The following is a 19,717-nucleotide window of genomic DNA, read 5'->3' on the forward strand; positions in this document are numbered from 1 at the left end:
GAGTCATTCTTAGCAGTAAATATTTTATGCCAAACAACATACAGAAAAGCCCCATAGCAAAGACTCAGCCAAGGGCATTTTGAATTTTCCATGTTAAAATTGAAAACAATGTTTCCTGATCTATTTTTATTCTGACACAGTAAAACCAGTGACCTGAAAGTCAACTTGGTTGGTTTCTTTCCACTTCAATTCTGGCCTCCTGGTATACTTATAAATGAGGAGATCAAGGAGGAGGGATCAAATATCATTCCTGCAGCTGCAAGAGTACTGAGATGACAAAAAAGTCCTTTCAAGACCATCCTTGACCCAGATACATCCCCAGCTCTGTCAGCTTATCACAGCCTAGATTTGAGGAAGAACTGTGATTGTGATGGCAAAAATTACTCTCAGAGGCTTATTTTGATTGGTGGAACCCTCAAGAAGCCTTTATAACACAACAATGAAACATGAAATATTTACGTCTTTAAAATAAATTACAATTTCCTGCTTCCTGCCATGAGTCAGATCTCACATCAGAAGTAAGTCAATGTTTTGTAGAGGCAAAGTCAGGCAGGTTCTCCAAAAGGTAGAGGAAGTTGCTACCTATCATCAGGCCAGAAGGCCATTCCACATGTCTGCCAGTGAAAGTTCTGTTAAAGCTCATATATAACAAATTGCCTAAAAGCATTTTTCCTGGGACTGTACCCAAAGTACATAAGAGTAACAAATATTTAGCAAGAAGGTGCATTGTAAGTGCTTCTCTGCTATTGTTTCAAACCCACAGAATTTTAGCCTGGAAGTACAGCTAAATTCCTTACTACACGTCATGCCAACATCCCACAGTGCTGTTGCCTCAGTCGCAAAATTATCAAATTAGTATCATCAATGAAATAATACTCTGTATGCAAAAGTAGGTGACGGTAAATACAATGGCAACTGAACTTCAATCTCTTTCTCCATTTAATTTTGTTGCTTTTGCCCACTAAATTAGTCCAAAGAAATCATGAAAAGTGACATGGTTTCTTGAAATGTATCTGAATAGTTCTGACTTGTGAGTCTCAGAAATAGCATTAGCACATGTTCCCTTCATAAGTTCACAGCTTATGATAATATGAAAAATAAAATCATAAGAGCATATGAGATCTACTGAAAAAATGAAGCAAAAGGAGAAATATCAGCTTCCCATTGGTAGAAAATAAATAATGAAGTAAAAAAGACAAACTTGTAAAAGCCACTGCCTACATACTTCTGATATACCACCTGCTCTGACAGTAACTTTTACATGTCTCCATCTCCTATAGGATCTTACTCTCCGACATAACTTCTCTTCTTTCTCTGGACTATACACTCCCTGAGATTTTTCCGTAAAGCATTGCATGCATGCTCACGTTAGAGCATGGTGCTAGTAATGTCAAGGTCACCAGTTCAATCCCCATACTCCCTTCCAACTCAGAATACTCTGTAATTCTGTGGAAATGGCGTTTATACCATTAATGGTGTCTACTCAAAAAGCGAAACGGTCCTCAGTGGCTTAGCCAACCTTATTTTAAATTGGGGAAAACTCTACAAAAGGATGAAGAGTATACAACCAGATCATTTTGGAGTATCTTCTATTGTATAGACGCATTGCATTTTCTGACATAGAATCATAGAATCATAGAATTATAGAATTGTCTCAGTCGCAAGGGACCTTAAACATCACCTAGATCCAACTCCCCACTGTGGGCAGGGACATCTTTCACTAGACCAGGTTGCTCAGAGCCCCATCCAGTCTGGCCTTGAACATTTCCAGGGATGGGACATCCATCTCTTCTTTGGGCAGCCTGCAGTGCCCCACCATCCTCACAGTAAAGAATTTATTCCTAATATCTAATCTAAACCTACTCTCAGTTTGAAGCCATTCCATCTTCCTCTCTCACTCTTGTAAACAGTATCTCTCCATCCTTCTTGTAGGCTCCCTTCAGGTACTGGAAGGTTTCAATTATATTACCCAGAAACCTTTTTTTACAGGCTGAACAATTCCAGTTCTCCTAGCCTTTCATGTGATATTTTTTTCCCTGTAACATTTCACCTTCATCCCATTTCACAGAATCCAACTGAAATTGCAAAAAAATAAATCTCTCATAATGCAAACACTTCACAGAAAACTCAGCTGAACCAAAAAAAAATCAAAACAAACTGGACTTTGGATATTTATCTAGATATGAAATTTCTTAAAATCATTTGGTATTTTCTCATTCAAGGTACTTCCTTAGAGTAGGACTTTCTAGCAATCTCAGTTTGCCTTCAGTTCCAGGGAACAACAAGGGCTATTTCCTTCTACATGCCTTTTAATACCTGGCTTCTATATTGAATATATGAAAATGTTTGTTAATCTCAAGTACTCATAAATTTGTAATTTAAACATGTATAGGAAGTAAATAAAGGATGTCTGACTGTAGGACCCTGAGTAATCACAGCATCTCCTATTTGCCTGAAGAAGATCCTTCTTGGATATTTCTGTTTGCTTGAACACAGCCATGCCAACAGGAACAATGTGACACTCCAGTTCTTTGAGGTGGTCCTACATCAGCAAGTTCACATGCTGATGCCTTCTGAGAGGCTCATCACACAGACTGCATTGGCAGAACAATGGCAGCAGCCCCAGATTCTGTCAAAGTTTCCCATGCAGAGCTGTGGGACGTAACACTTTCCCTGCAGACTGAGGGGTGTGAGACATTAAGGTATACTATTAGGTCAACTTTCTAAATTTTACATCGAGGTAATTTTCACAGATAAGCTACTTTTCTGCCTTCTCCATCCATAGCCCTTTTATAATTTCTTTCAATACTGATTATCTGTAGCTGTACTTAAAGTGTGAGTAGAACAGAAAACTAGTCAAGTTGGCAGCCTGTAAATCATTGTGTGGATATCAGCTTCAATGACCTTTGCATTATTTATTTCACTTACATATGCTAATGATCTCAAAAACACTATACAAACTGATCAATGAACCAAACATAAGGCTGTCTTTAGCCAGCCACTGCAGTGCTGTATAACAGCACATAGCAACTGGGTGCAATACCTTGAAGAGAAGGTAACAGGCTATTCAAATGAGAACACATGGAGATTTTACTTCACTAACCTATAGCAGTAACATTCAGCCAAACTCCAGTGTTCTCCTCCTCCTCCCATGGCCTCACTCGGGAACATCTAGAGGTGAGGCTAAGGTTGTGTCTCCAGCTGTACGGTGTCCAACCAGCACAGCTGTCGTCTTGGTTCTCTGCCCTCCCTGACAAAGCATAAGTCCTTACTAAAATACCAGAGATTCAAGCTGTTAAGTGCAGCCTGGCAGCAACCCATTCTACTACAAATTTGGGCTCTCCTTATCTCTCACAACATCTCTCTCCAGGGTACACTATAGCCATGGGAAGTGGCAGAAGTTGAAGCTCAGTAAGTGTAAGAATCTTAATTGCTCAGGCTAGTTGTAGCGGTTCTGTTCAAATTATCACTTACTTATTTACTTTCTGTGAGATAAGAATTAGGAGAAAGCAAAGCAGGCACAAAACTTAAAAGAATATAAAGAAGTTTATTAACAGACCTAAAAGGAAGGGAAAAAAAATCATACCACACCTTCAGAACACTTCTCCTCCCCCCACCTTTCCCCCTTCTCCCACTGTAAAAAGACAACCCTCGAGATGTTCAGTCTGTTTACCACTTCCATAATAACCTTGTTCAGTTCATTTAGGGAGAGGAGTCTCTCTTGCTCATGCTATGGAGACATCTCCACAAGAAATTCTCTCACGGCTTCAGTATCCCGAGACCGCCGCCCATGTTGGTTCTCTGCTCACATGTGAGAGTCCCTTCCCCCGACTTGCAGCTTTTCCCACAACTGCTTTCAAGGGTCCAATCTTGAGCTACTGGGGTACCATTTTAAGATTGAGCTGTTCAAAAACAAAGGTTCTCTTCACCCATCTCTGGGAGCATCTTCATCTCTAAGAATAGAGGCCCTCCCCCTTCCCTGGGAGAAAAAGGGTCCTCATCATCTTCATCTCTAGGATTATCTCTGGGAGCATCTCTAGGAACAGAGGTCTTTCTCCTTCTGATTTGAAGCAAGAGTCCTCATCACTTCCATCTCTCCCTGTTCAAACTTCTCATCAAATTACAGTTGCTTCAGCATTTCCTTATTCCAGCACAGGTGCTTTTGCTCACAAGTACAGTTTGAACATTCCACCCCCCATGCTTTCATGGAATTACAACAGGTACTCTGATATATCATAGTTTATCACCACCATAGCTTTACAACAGAATTTCAGCTTTTAAGCATCTCCTCTTTCTCCTCCCTCAGGATTTCAGCTCTTCTTTCTTTACTTAATGTTTGCAGGCTTAATCTATTCTGGAGGAAACTTACAGCACTAAAAGGGTTAATCTCACTCGGCCCCACAGCTGAAGTTCGCTTATCACTGTTGGTCACATGATCTTTACTGGGCAGCGGGCATCCTCAGCTGAATCTTCGGCCGCACTGGGCAGGGGGAGAGCCAGGCTGTGCTGTCTGTACGTAACACTGCTTGGGGGGGGAGGGCCTAGGGTGGAACAGGGCCTCAGGGCTCCAGGATGGCTGTGTCCCGGCCCTGCCCGGCTGAGCAGGTCCTGGCCTGGACCACGCAGGGCCCGGCCCAGGCCCTCTAGGTCCCATATGGGCCAAGCCCAGCTACCTGTCCCAAAGCAGGAAGCAAGAGAGTGCTTTCCCGGGGTTTGTCCATTCTTAAATGTGGACGACAGAGGCAGTCAAAATTTTAAGTCGCTTAAAAAATTGTCAATATTCAAACTAGCCAGTTGATAGGTTCTGCTAAGTCATAGAGGAAGCTGTAAGCACCTCTTTGCAAGAAAATCACTTCCGAGACTATGCTTGCTAACCCATGACACTAGTACAGTTGATATCATATCCAACACAGGCAAAACAGACTGAGGTCCTTTGGTCAGCACCTGTTCTGCCTAGTGTCTTGAACTGGCTCCAAGAATGGTTTTATGCTCCAAGAGCAAACCCTTGACACAGAGAACATCCAATTTCCTAGAAATACTGATATTTAGCTGTACTGTGTCTGCAGCCTGGTACTGGTGACAGTCAAGCAGGCAGATGACCTTTCTACTGATAATTGGCTTCAAATAAAATTAAAAGCTCAGATAGCTATAAATTGGATTAAATTTTTAAAAGTCACCTTCAAGCTTGGTTGACAGCTCCAGCTGGAGACTAAACACTTCCATCCACTGGTTAAGTAAAATATAGCCAGTTGCAATGCTGTCTCTCCAGTGAGATGAGAGCAAATGATTCCATCACTACAGTGAGATGGGACCAATTCTGTAGATGACAAAGGAGTTCATAACATTTAGTTTATTCTGTCTCATCTCTCAGGTGACAGTCAGCCAGGGCACCAGCACTGATATCTTCTCCTGCCTTCTAATAGCTCAAAAACAATTGAATATTAAGCACTAGTGACCTGGACCACATTTGAACTAAAATTCTATGTTGTACAGAGTCTCCACAGCTGCAAGCAGTTCCTTGTCCTACTTACAGCTAAAAACCTATCTATCCTGCACATAAACTTGAAATTTTACCTGAGTGGTAACGCAGCCAGGGGCTTGTCAGCACCAGCCCCGGCGTGCCCTCGGGCAGAGGGGACGCAGCGTTGGCCTTCACAGCGTCCTCGCTGGACGGCTCAGTGGAATCAGCGTCAGATGGGTGCGTGCGCTGGCTCCTCCTCAGAGGAAGCACGTTGGGCAGCCGATGATCAGGCTGGCGTTAGCCCGGAGGCAAAGAAGGCGGGAGGGGCTTCTGGTGTGAGTTCCAACAGGTTTATTTCCGGGAGGGTCCAGGGACCAGCGAAGCCCCGAGGAGACGTGGGCTAGCCCCCTTTATGGGGGGGTGGAACAAGGCAGGGAGAGAGAAAACAACCAATGGGGTACAACCAGAGAGGAGGATACAATTTTTCAGAACAAATGGGGAAAACAGGGAGGCAGGAGTCACAACAGGGAACCAATTAATAACTAAAAAAGGGAGAACTTTCTGGAACAGGGGGAGGTAATTTAGGATTGGGAGCCACCCAGGGGGAGGTAACCTAGACCTCAGTGATCTCTTCTGGTGACTGACATTTGATGGTTTCAGCCCGAGAGCAGGCTGACCCACTCCAACAGAGTGGTATATTGTCCTGATTTTTCCTCACATGTAGACAACAAAAACAGATGAATGAAAATTTTTACAGACACAGAAACACAGATTGAAAGCACACTATACAGGAATGGAATTACCGTAACCAACTATAGAAGTATCATCTCACTAACAAATATTCTGACCTTTGCAAAAAAGAAAAAGGAAAATAAACAAGCATGCGCCTATTATAGACATATAATAACCACCTAGAACTCCTCTTGTCAAGCAGCTTATATGAGAAACTGCTTTGGCTCCTCAACTGCCTTTAAATCAGATGTGTGAGAGGATGTCAATTCAGAAAGATCCTGGCCAGCCTCACTGTTCTCATAAAAATTTTGCCATTTCTTCATTCACCACCCTGTAGTTCACAGAAAGTGGTTGAAAACAAAATTACAAAGAAAGTCAAAGGAAGAACTAAAAAATAGCTCCAATTTTGAAAGTTATTCCAAGGTCAAACAGGTATAACTTAAGCCTTACCCAGAAAACACAGAATTACAGTACGAAAAGATGCCAAAGATGTTTTTGCAGTTTTACCTTAGAGTTGCTTGCCGTGCTCCTGCAAAAAGAAAGAATACTTAATAAAGTATGTGCTCTTATATTCCATTTGTTCTGGCCTGGCTAAATAATAGGCGAGTGTGTTATTTGGAACAGTGACAATTACACCTCTTCAATAATCACATTCTGTTGTTTTTAAAACTTTTGAATGATGAATTACTGATGTGATCTCCAGAGAGAAGTGTATAATCCCCTTGCTGTGCTGCAAAGTGCCCCAGCAGCGCCATATTGCTGAACATCCCACAGGCACCAGCTGAGCTGCCAGGTGTTCTTGGGGCTCAGGGCACTCCAACAATACAATCATGTGTCTAGCAATAGTTGGATTCAATCCCAAAAAGATTTCTTCACATTTACTCATATGTGTTTAAACAGTGTCCATAACATATTTCACCCTTGTCTTGGGGTGACTTGATGTTGTATTCCCTATCGCTGCACTATGCCCAGAAATTAGTATATATACCTTTCTACGCTTTTAAACTGACCCTGAGCGAAGAGAGAAGAAGAAAAAACCCTCAAGGATGCAGACAGAGAAAACACACTCTCATTCTCTGCATTTTTTTCTTCCTTTTGGCTTGTGTGTTCTGCGGCTGAGAGAGTGGGAGTGGAGAAAGCATCCTGCTTGCTTGTTCAGCCATTTTTCATTTTATTTTCCCTCCAGAGAGTTGAACTTTGTTTTTCCGGGAATTTCGGATTTTTTCCCTTTTCTACTGGACTGCTTCAATATCAGAACACATCGGGAGGACTTTCCACCGAGCACAGAGGGCCTGGCCCTGGCCAAGTCCCAGCTCCGAGGAGGAGGGAGACCAAAGGGAGGACTCTAACACTTTCCCAGGTTTTTCTCCACAGCGAGAGATTTTTATTATTTAGCATTATTATCCTTTTCCCATGTGTTTGTTACATAAATAGTTTTTATCTCTTTCACTTTCCTTTGAGGAAAAAGTTTCTTTTTTCCCGAGCCTGGTGGTTTGTAACCTGCCTTCTCTCAGAGGATATATTTCTAAATTTGGCCAAACCGGCACAACCCTCCAAAGCAAGAATCCACAGAAAAATCAACTACCATTAAAAAAACCCAGGTACACGTTAGGAGAGAGATTTCTCTGGCACAATTGAGAGCTACTCTCTTAATATATAAGTGCAATACCAGATAAGGATCTGACCCATCCAATTTGAATTCTATAATATATGCATTCTTTAAAATTAAATACTTGAACTGTCAGCTCCATCTAACTGCCTCATTACTGTTCATTCATTTCCTGTCAGCACCATAAAAATAGTTAGGAGAAGGATTTTCCATAAGGAGAGAGTTCACAATGGAAAGGTGAAGTTTCTATGAGGAAAAGGGAGAGCATGTAGGCAGCAGAGATGACTGCAGGGGAAGCAGATCAGTGGGCCACTCAGTACTGAGGTACAGGATCAAACAGCAGAAAAATAAACTATATCTGGGGAAATGAGGCTTGGAAGGTGTTAAGAGTGCAGGTAGCTATTTAAGTAGTTTAAGTTAAAGGGGACATTATGTACCAGGAAAGACAAATTTCATGTTCTATGTGTCCTCTGAGTGTAAAAAAGGTCCCTAACAAGCCAATTCTCCACAGTGTAAGGAGACTATACTAATTCATACACTCCAACCCAGTATTATCACACCTAGAGATCTCCTCTGTGCCACTAGCAGAAGAAAGCTTCACAGGCAGTATTATGTCATTGAAAGCAGCACTGAAAACTACACACTTGGCATCCAATGAATAGGTCCTTATTTTCCTGCCTTTCTTATGCTACAGGCTGCGAGAAAGTCTGATCATCTGAATTTCAGAGCAGCTTCTGCACAGAAAAAGGCAGCCTCAAGCCATAACACCTGCCTGCCTCTACTAGTAGTCACAGTAATCCCTTATAGTACCCCCCACCATGATGGAAGGAAGGCCAGTGCTGTCCCCCTTCTCTTTTTAGAAGAGAACAGGCAGCAACAGAGAGTCAGCTGGAGAGTGAGAGGACTTCAGAGTTTAATGCTCAGCTCCTGCTGAACCCCCAGCCAACCTCCATTGCTCCTGTGTGTTCAGAGGAGAGCTGACAAGAGAGAACTTGTCAATGACAAAACAAATGGGAACCACTCATGCTAACCAACTCTTGTCCTATGTCTTCTAGTAAAAGGGCATTTATCTCTGTCCTTTGTTTTACAAGGGCAGTGGATTCAAACATTTTTAGTAAAGAAAAAAAGCTTACAGCCACATCCCTACTGCACAGTGAAGTGCAGTCCCTTCTGACACTAAGCAGCATTGCAATGGCTTTGCCTTACGCCCAGCCTACAGCACGTGAGTAACTGTAGACCTTTAAACCACCAGACAGCTGCAAAATCTGGTCATCTTATGTGGATGTCTACAAAGTTTATGTGTATATGCAAATCAAACTAGCTCAAGAATAGATGTCAAAATAAACAGTGGAAATACAACTGATCACACAACTATAGCATATCTTTGTTTCTCTCTTCCTAAGTGCTGAGTACAAGAGTAACTATTAAATTTCAACCATCACTGTGTCTTGATTTGGTAATTGCACTTCTCTGCATTGTGAGAGCTTAAATAATGGAGTAATAACTCAATTATGTCTGATTATGAGACTAATATGATTGATTTTCTAACTAACAAGGATACTAGAGGGAATTCTCTTGGTCCAGAGAAATCAGTGTCTAATGACACAAAGTCATGTATTGGCAGAAGCACCATAAAGATGTTTTACATAAAAGCTCATAGTCTAGCTAGCTTCAGAAAGCCAACCTGAAATCCAACTATATCAAGTTGATAGCACCTCTTTCAATACCACATGATAACACATGGCCATTACATTTTGTTATTGTACAGTTTTCATACATAGCTTGTTTCTGCCTACATTGCCAAGAATCTAATTGTAATAAGTGACTACCATATTACCAGCATGAATAAGACCCTGTTTGTCTAGGGCTGGATTTTTCAAAATAATGACTGCAAATCAGAGTCCAATGCTTACCACTTACTCTCAAATTGTCATTATGTGCCTGCATAAGCAAAGACCTCCAGGGGGTTTCATCGTGCAATAGATATGCCAAATGTTGAGAATCATTCCACTTCAGCATGTCTTCATAGGGAGAGTTCTTGGGAAACATCTATTCAAATAGGGAAAAATGGATAGGAGGTCACAGAACATCTCAAACATAAACCACTGCACTTTATATATAAGAATTTTCACTGTAGCATTTTGGCCTATATTATTCTCCACCTTAAGTGCCCATTTAAATTGCATTTTCAGCTTTCAGCAGAACCATGTGTAGAAACATTTGTGTGTCTCATATGGTTCTTCCCCCTTTTCCAAAAATTATATTTTCCCCACAATAACACAAAAAACTCACTTTCTATTAATTGCTCAGTAAAAGAGGGTACCTTGGGGCTTTATTAAGATTTCTGAGAGACTGAACCATGTGTGACCTAAATTGGCTACGTAAGTGGTTTCTGGAGGGCACAGAGCAGTATTCACAAACGTAATCGCCTTTCACCTTGATGTTAATTATACACTTTGCCATTCAAAATAAGTTATGGCCATGAGCTAAAGCATTTGTAAAGTAAACATGTCAGGAAAGCAAGATACAGGAGAATTAATTAAAATAGTAAATTCAGCACTATTAAAAATGCCTTTTCTTTTTACACTCAATCTCTAGTGTGGCCTAAACAGAAAACAACCACTGGTCTCTAAAAGGAAGGCAGCAAATTTTCACTCCTCTAGGTTGCTTTGTTTAAAAATAAAAATACAATGCACAGGTCTTTTCCTCAGAATATGAAAATAAATGGATCTTCCTGGTTAACAACAATTTGAAGAGCTGGAATTGCCTCAGGATCTCATAAAATACATTTCCCTTAGAAAAAAAAGAAGTTTTATATAACCTCATTTTTACATTTCATTTTCTGTTTGGGGTTTTTTCTTCCCTTTTTTAAATCAAGGATATTTATACAAAAACAGAATCTTTATTTCTGAACTCTGCTCTACTCCACCAAAGTCATTATGACACATTTTTGAGCATGAGTTTTTCTGGTGGGGTTTGTTGCATGCTGTTTAAGGGAGGACAATAAGAACCCAACAAAAATCACCATAATCCAGAAAGGAAAGCTTCCAAACCAAAGAGATGGCATCCAGAATTTATTGATTGCCAACAGCAATTAATGATAAGTTTAGAAAAGCATATTCCAGACCTGGCCAACTTTAAAGCACTGGCTCAGCTCAGAGACAAAAGTACTAGATTTTACAAACAGATTTTTGGGGAATTTAAGAAAGATCATAAAGCAGTTGCTTGAAAAAAAAATATGGAGGTTTTTTGCTTTAAGTTGGCATCTGCCACTCTGTTAACAGGATACAGTATAGCTGAGGATACAGAACAAAGAGACAGTTCAGGATTTTCCTGTCATTTCAAGCTTTGAAACAACCCTGCTCACTTCCTACTGAATAGACCACCTCAGCCCCTCAGAAGTCCCACTGGAGCACTGCCTCTGAATCCAGGCTGTGCTCTCTTCTACATTGTCTCCTACTTCAAGCTCCAAAATTCAGTGTGAAGAATTCCATTTCTCATTTGACTGAGATCTCCATTTTCACTCTCTTTTCCATCCACCGTTTTGTTTGCCTGATACCTAAATGCTAACCAAGTCCTCAATGCTCCTCTGTAAGCCCACAAAAAACCAAACTAAAATATAAAAATAAATGTATGTAGCTTCAGAAAAATAAATGACAGACTTATAGAAGATGAATCCACTGAAAGGTTCAGTACCTAGGACAGTATTTTGGGGAAGTTTATTTTGTTTTTCTTTATGCTTTTTTCTAAACCACTGCTGATGAATTATGTTAAATCAGACTGCTGACACAAATAATCCTTTGATCTGAGCTAGCAGAGTTGTTCTTATGTACTGTCTATAAAACACCTCCATTCTCTGTTCACGCTTTTATGTTTCTTTACAGAAGCTAAGACTAAGATTCTTGCAAAACAATTTTGTGGATATCTGACATACTTTATAAACTAAGTAATATTTCATATGCCTGTAACATCACCCATATGAGTCATACTGGATATTAGTTACAAGTATAATAGATTAATACTAGAAGTATCATTGTGAAGCACTTTCTTTAAGATTACAATACTAAAGTTGAGATAAAGAATTTCTCACCTCCTTCAGGATATTGACTGCAGACCAAAAGGAATGATGAGAGCATTGACTAAGCACTCAATAAAATAAAAAAAATTAGGGGAAATTTTCAAGACTCTTTTAAGTCATTATTTTCACTGATCAAGTTTATTTTTTCCTTTATAGGCTACAGTCTAAGTCTTAACTCAAACCTCTAGAAAGTACTAGAGTCCCCCTGTACTGGGCACTTGTGAGACTGAGACCACTCACAACAAGGACATGGACGTTCTTGAGTGTGCCCAAACCAGAGCAACAAAGCTGGTGAAGGGTCTGGAGCACAAGTCTTATGATGAGAACCTGAGGGAGCTGGGTTTGTTTAGCCTGGAGGAAAGGAGGCTCAAGGGTGACCTTATCCCTATCTACAACTGACTGAAAGGAGGTTGTAGCCGAGGGGGGTTGGCCTCTTCTCCCAGGTAACAAGTGTTCAGACAGGAGGAAATGGCCTCAAGCTGTGCCAGGTGAGGTTTAGACTGGATACTTGGAAAAATTTCTTCTCTGAAAGGCTGGTCAGGCATTGAAATAGGCTGCCCAGGGAAGCGGTGGATTCACCATCCTGTGAAGTGTTAAAAAGGCGTGTGCATGTGGCACTTGGGGACGAGCTAGTGATCAACACGGTGGTGCTGAGTTAACAGTTGGACTCAGGGATCACAAAGGTCTTTTCCAACCTTAATGATCCTATGATTCTATGAAAGACATTCTCAATTTTTAGTTCAAATCCTCATCTAAAATCCTCTGTGAGATGATTAGAGATTTCAGTGCTTTTGTCTTGTTTGTAGCACTTCAAGTGACACATACTACTGGAAAACACACTTAGTACTAAACTCTCTTAATATCCATGAACATTTCGAGGTATTTTGAAAGACGATGCAAAATTCTCCACTTCAGATTATTAGAAAAGTTATTACAGTTCACTCTTATTTCCCTTCAAATTTCATTGATTTCTATGTCCTTTCTTAGGAAAAAGTGTCAACACCATTACCCAGCTGATCATTTTGCTGGCACTTTGGATAAATATCCTATGCCCCAATATTAATAATCTTTCTGAAATGTATCTTTTTTGACAGTACCATGTTCCCCTCTATTTTCAAACTGTTAAATAACAGCTGAGGAATCTTATATGCAGCAGTTAATTCAGATGCATTATTATGTTCAGGTTGCACTATTGTACTTTAAGACATCACTCTGATTGGTCTGGAAGTCAACTTTGCCAGGTCTTACCATAAAAACTGCTAGCTTATAGCACACGAGAAACATTTCAGAGATGACTCTAAGCCAGTCTCCTAGTGGGATGTTTTAACTATATAAATCAACAACCACCAAAAATAATGATTCAAGGTATCAGGTTCCTACAACAGTGATGCAATTTGTTAATCTGCTCACTGCTACTTGCAGAATAAGCAAAGTGGAGCTGAGATAAACAAGCTTTAAAATGAGGAATAGTATCTGAAAGAGCTAAATTGCTCATAATAGAACTGAGACAGAATGAACAGACAGTATTAATGAGTCACAGGCAGACAGACCTTCACCTCATTGCAGAGTTGCAGAATCATTAACTATTGGATGTCACATCCTAAGGTATGCTAAGAGATACATTACTTATACTGAAATATTTTTAAAGTATCCTTTACTTAGAAAGTATTTTACAGAAATGAATATATGCATGTAAAGAAGCATTAGTGCAACAAATACATTCTAACCAACCTGTAAATGAAAAAGAAGGAAGAAAGCAATAAATTACTTGGAAAATGCTGAATATCTACATGAGAGATATGATGCAGGTAAGAATGTATATGTGAAAGTAACAGAGTAGCTGCAATTGCCTAGGTCCCACAGTGACAAGGGGGTTTATGCAACTGAAGATGAGCGATATTAGTTATTTCTCAGTATTTATTAGTATTAGTTGTAGTAAACTATTAAACACATTTCTGATTAGCTGCATGACACAAAAGTTACAGCTGCAGAGAATTATTTCAGCAGTCATTCTTAAGAGCAACTTTACTCCACAGAATATGAAATCATAAACAAATCAATATTTTCACTACCATTGTCTGAAGTACAGATAAAAGCCCTGTAATTTCCTCTAGATATGAATATAGACATCTAGATATGAATATAATTACATCTAGATAGAATAACATCTAGATTAATGTAAACTGTAAAAATTATGACATGGAAAGTAGCAATAGAAATCAATCCCAGACTGATATGAGAACACCCTTTAAATTCAATCCTTTGCTCTCTTCAAGCCTGAGTCTCCAAAAAGATTGTCTAGGTCACAGCATTAATTAAATATACCAGCAATATTCATTATCAATCATAAACCAGTGTTTCATTTCAGGTATTTACTAGTACATCTAATATACTTCAAAAAATTATTATATGTCTTTTTCCATTTTGATCCCATTAAATTGACTCGGAGCCTTTCTATACCCTGCCTTAGTCCTGAATGGGATTCACAGACTCTCCAAGAAAAGAATTCAAGTAAAACCAGTATAAATAATGAAAGGGTTTATGCAGTAAATATATGAAATATATAAAAGCTAAATGAGCTAACATTAGGCACAGGTCTGGTTTAGTATGCTGACTTTGGCAAAATGAGAGCTATCTCCAAGAATGAGGAGCCAGAATTCTCTCTGTTCTTCTTCCCAGCTGACAGAATTTACAGCTCCATGAGAAAAGTAAAGTTTAATTCCCACAGGCCATTTGGCCCCTGTTCCCCTGCTCAGAACACTAGCTGGTCTGCAAATTAAAACAACATTTTCTACTACAGGGTATATGCCCTATATGCCCCACTAAGTCTACGTCAACACTAGATGGTACAATCACCTTGGGGAAATTACAAAAGGCTACTGGGGCATCACATACTTGTTGATATCACTTACTGCTCTTAGAGCAAAAGCCTTTTGTACCACTAACTAAACTTAAACTTTCAATCTTATTGAAATGTAAGAGAGAAACCATACTGCTCATTTACAGTAATACAGGCAGTATTTCTAATGTTACAAGATATTGTTAAAAAAATACAAACCAATGACCTCTTTCACATAAGCCACAAAAAAACACGTTGGATGCTTTCACTTGCAGCTATTCTCTAACTCATTTGGATTGAGACCAGTTTCCAAGCATTAAGAAACTTCCACCTCCAACCACCAAACCAGAAAGGTTTTCTGGTCAGCATTTCTGTTCTTACTCTATTTGAAAGAAGTTAAATTTACCTACACCTACTGAAAACATCATAGCCCCATTTTTAAGAAAGAGAATTGAAAAATTTTTAGTGAGCATACCAAGAATTAGCTGAAATAAAAAGTAAGGATAAGGTCAGAATTAAAATAAATACATGTTCATAATAACAGAACTCTTTCCATCACCCTTGTGATGATTCAGTTTTAGTGACTGCCCAGACCTCTAATTTGTTGAGGTCTCTCTGTGGGGCCTCCCTGCCTTCAAGGGAGTAAACAGCTCCTCCCAGTTTTGTATCATCTGCAAACTTGCTTACGATCCTTTCAAGTCTTGAGTCCAAGACATTTAGGAAAATGTTGAAGAGCACAGGACCCAGGATGGAGCCCTGTGGAACCCTGTTAGTGACAGGTCACCAGTCAGATGTCACCCCATCCACAATAACCCTTTGTGCCCAACTCATGATCCAGCTGCTCACACATCACATGATGTGTTTATCCAGCTGTGTGCTGGATATTTTATCCAGAAGGATCCCGTAAGAGACAGTATCAAAAGCTGTACTGAAATCCCAAAAGATAGCATTAACTGGCTTCCATTGATCAACTAGGCGGGTTACTTAGCCATAAAAGGAAAATGAAAGTCCTGATAAGCAGACTTTACCTTTATGAAACTATGCTGGCTGTGACTGGTGACTGTGCTGTCCTTCAGATGTTTTTCAGTAACTCCCAGAATAACCTTCTCCATAACCTTACCAGGCAGTGAAGTCGGACTAACAGGTGTGTAATGTCCAGGGTCATCCTTATAGCCCTTTTTGAAAACTGTGACAATGTTAGCCAACTTCCAGTCAACTGGGACCTTTCAAAATTCCCAAGATCCTTAAATACTGTCAAGAGAGATCTCAATCTCATAAATATACGTAAGAGCTAATTCACAGAATTTTCATTATGTCAGACATTGCCTACAGCTGAGAAAAATTAAAATAAAGCCAAAAGAAATGAAACTATTTTACCACACATACAGGGAGTTGGTGGCAGATCCTGGAATGCAGAAGCCTGGTTTTCCCTTGAACCGTGAGGCCAAAGTCACACTTAATACCAGGGAAGGCACTGTAGTTGCAGTGTTTTACAGTACTATCACTATAACTTTGTGCCGCTCATGTCTAAGACAAGAAGAAATAATAAATAACACCAGGATGAAAAGTAGACCTCATTCACTTCTCAGAGGGCTTTCCTCAAGTGCAAATTCCAAATATTCTGAACAGAGTTTTCAGAAGCTCCCTTGAGGTCTTCCACAGAATTTTTCCCCTATAAATGATAAAACACTTGAGCGGAAGCAGTGTTTCTGTTGACACTTATAAGCATGGCCAGCAGTTGATTATAAGCCATTGTGCTATCAAGTTTGAAGCATACCAGGCTATTTCATTTTCATGGAGAAATTTCCATTAGGAAATGCTGCAAGAGACTAGTTTGTATTTATTTATTGAGCACCATTTAAGGACTGTTAGAGTCTTTCAAGCTTCCCCTACCAAGACATTACCAATTTCTTGTTTGAATAAAATGATATAAAAGTAAAAATTAGGCAGGGGATAAAATTGCCGGTACATGGTTGTAGTGATAAAGGCCAGTGCAGCACTGGATAACATCTTTGAGAGTATGTGAGAAACTGTCTGCTGAGCCCTTGGCGAAGGAGAAGGACGCAAAGAGATGCTGCAGACATCACAGCAGGAGTTCCTCTGCAGACACTGGGGAAAACAATGGTTTAGCCGGCTCTCATCCTCCATTTTGTGCCACTGGTGAGCAGATGTGCCCCTGCAGCCCTTCAGCACCCACAAGGGAGGCAGGTAATGCTTTAACCCCAGCCAGAAACAAAGTGCCACACAGGGGCTCACTCTCCCCACCAGCTTGCTGGGGGAGAGAATTAGAGGAGTAAAGACGGGAAAAGTTGTGGTTCAAGATAAAAGCCAATATACCAAGGAAATCAAAAGCCACGCATGCAAGCAAGGCTGGCAACACCATCACTGCTACCAGCACCAATGCTGCAATGGGCTCATCTGCCTCTGTGCTGCCTCCTGCCACCACATCGCCTGCACTGCTGGTCAGCCCAGCCTGCCCTCCTAGGTCTACTGTGTCAAGACAGTGTCCAGCAGGCCTGCCAGATCATGGTGGTAGTGAAACAATGTCCCTGCAGCCACAGGGCAGCTGCCCACTCCATGTGGCCATAAGGTTGACCAGCAGCATTGCCGTGCAGCCATTGTGACACCACTGGTGAGGTTGGCTCTGTAAAGCGCTTGCATCACAAAGGGCTCCAGCCTGCCACCCCTATAAAAGCAGGGCAGCTGCTCACAGCACTCAGCGAGCACCACCATGGCTGGCTACAACCGGCGGGCCAGAGGGCGCAGGAGCAGGAGTCGCCGCCAGCACCTGCGGAAGACACGGCGCGCTGGCCACAGCCGCTCTCGCCGCCGCAGAAGGCGGCCAAGGGGCCAACTTGCAGCACATGGCCCAATCATCAAGCGCCGGCCCCTCAAGAGACGCAGACGCCGTGAAGAGGAGCCGGATGGGCCAGATGGGCCGGATGGGCCGGATGGGCCGGATGGGCTGGATGAGCCGGGGGAGCTGAATGAGCTCCATGAGCCAGTAGATGGCTTTTAATTTTAGAGCCAGAGACCCTGAGAAGACCAGCCACCACATGGGCCTGGCTCCAACAATAAAGCATAGCAAGCTCACATGATGAGTGTGTGTGTCCCCGGTGCACTGTGCACCAGCAGTAGATTGCTCGGTGTCTGCCCATGTCCCAGGGGTATGGGCTGCCCACAGGCCAGCATGCCCATGTCCATGCTCGACAGCAGGATGTGTGTGTCCAGGCATGATGTTCCTGCGTGTGATCTGTATGTATGAGGATGTTCGTGTGTGGCATGTGCATGTGCAGGGCTGTCCTTGTCCAGGATGAGTTGTGATTGTGCCTGCAGCCCATGTCTGTGCCTGGGCTATGGGGAGTGCCAAGGACACATGGATAATTTCTGCTCCTGCCACTGGTCCCCTGGGCTCCCTTTTTGGGTCCCTCTTATTGCAGGCTCCCTAGGGGCTGGGCAGAGCCCACAGGGGGAAGTACCCTCAGTGCCTCATGCCCCCTCCTATGCCACTGCTGGGGCTTCGAGGGTAAAGGCCAGACAAAGCAGTGCAAATTGCTCTGCCTATCCCACTCCTGACTCTCAGCCTGGCCATGCCCCCGCTCCTGGCAGGGTTGTCACACTGCCCTTCACAGATCTCCCTATAGGGAGACTTCCTGACCCTGCAACATGCTTCTCAGTGCTGCTCCCCTCTCCCTCCTCCTGGTGCTCTGTGTCTATAGTAGGCTTGGGTTGGTGAGGGCTTCAGAGAGAGGAGACAGTCTGGAGAGCATCTGGGAGGCCATGCCACCAGTTCCCCCAGGCTGGCCAGGGCTACTGCCATCCAGGTCTGAGAAGGACTCACCGCTGGCCAAGGCTGAGTCCTGTTGGGGTGGCTCAGCCTACTCTCGGGCTGAAACTATCAAACGTCAGTCAAACCAGGGCTATCCACTGGGTGGATTTCCCCACCCAGGATGGTGGATTGGAAGGCAGACCAGATGAGATCACTGAGGTCTAGGTTACCTCCCCCTGGGTGGCTCCCAATCTTAAGTTACCTCCCCCTGCTCCAGAAAGTTCTCCCTTTCTTCGTTGTTAATTGGTTCCCTGTTGTGACTCCTGCCTCCCTGTTTTCCCCATTTGTTCTGAAAAATTGAATCCTCCCCTCTGCTTGTACCCCATTGGTTGTTTTCTCTTTCCCCGCCTTGTTCCACCCCCCCATAAAAGGGTGTGCCCAATGCTTCTGGGGGCCTTTCCTGGTCCCTGGACCCTCCCGGAAATAAACCTGTTGGAAGTCACACCGGAGGCCCCTCTCGCCTTCTTTGCCTCCAGGCTAACGCAAGCCTAATCCATCGGCCGCCCAATGTGCTTCCTCTGAGGAGGAGCCAGCGCACGCATCCAGCTCACACTGATTCCACTGAGCCGTCCAGTGAGGACGCTGTGGAGGCTAACACTGCGTCCCCTCTGCCCGAGGACACGCCGGGGCTTGTGGTGACAAGCCCCCAGTTGCATTAGAGTCCATTTGCAAAGGTGATACTGCCTCGGGGATAATATCTTTGGGAACACATGCAAGAAACAGTCCTGCAGAGGCCAGGGCAGGGGAGAAGGAGGAGAGGAGGTGCTCCAGACAATGCAGCAGGAATTCCCCTGCAGACACTGGGGAAAACAATGGTTTGCAGGCTCTTTGCAGCCCATGTTGTGCCACTGGTGAGCAGATGTGCCCCTGCAGCCCTTGGACATTCATGGTGGAACTGGGTCATGCTTTAACCCCAGCCAGAAACAAAGTGCCACACAGGGGCTCACTCTCCCCACCAGCTTGCTGGGGGAGAGAATTAGAGGAGTAAAGACGGGAAAAGTTGTGGTTCAAGATAAAAGCCAATATACCAAGGAAATCAAAAGCCACGCATGCAAGCAAGGCTGGCAACACCATCACTGCTACCAGCACCAATGCTGCAATGGGCTCATCTGCCTCTGTGCTGCCTCCTGCCACCACATCGCCTGCACTGCTGGTCAGCCCAGCCTGCC

The sequence above is a fragment of the Corvus hawaiiensis genome, chromosome 6, assembly GCF_020740725.1.
Source record: "Corvus hawaiiensis isolate bCorHaw1 chromosome 6, bCorHaw1.pri.cur, whole genome shotgun sequence".
Lineage (NCBI taxonomy): Eukaryota > Metazoa > Chordata > Aves > Passeriformes > Corvidae > Corvus > Corvus hawaiiensis.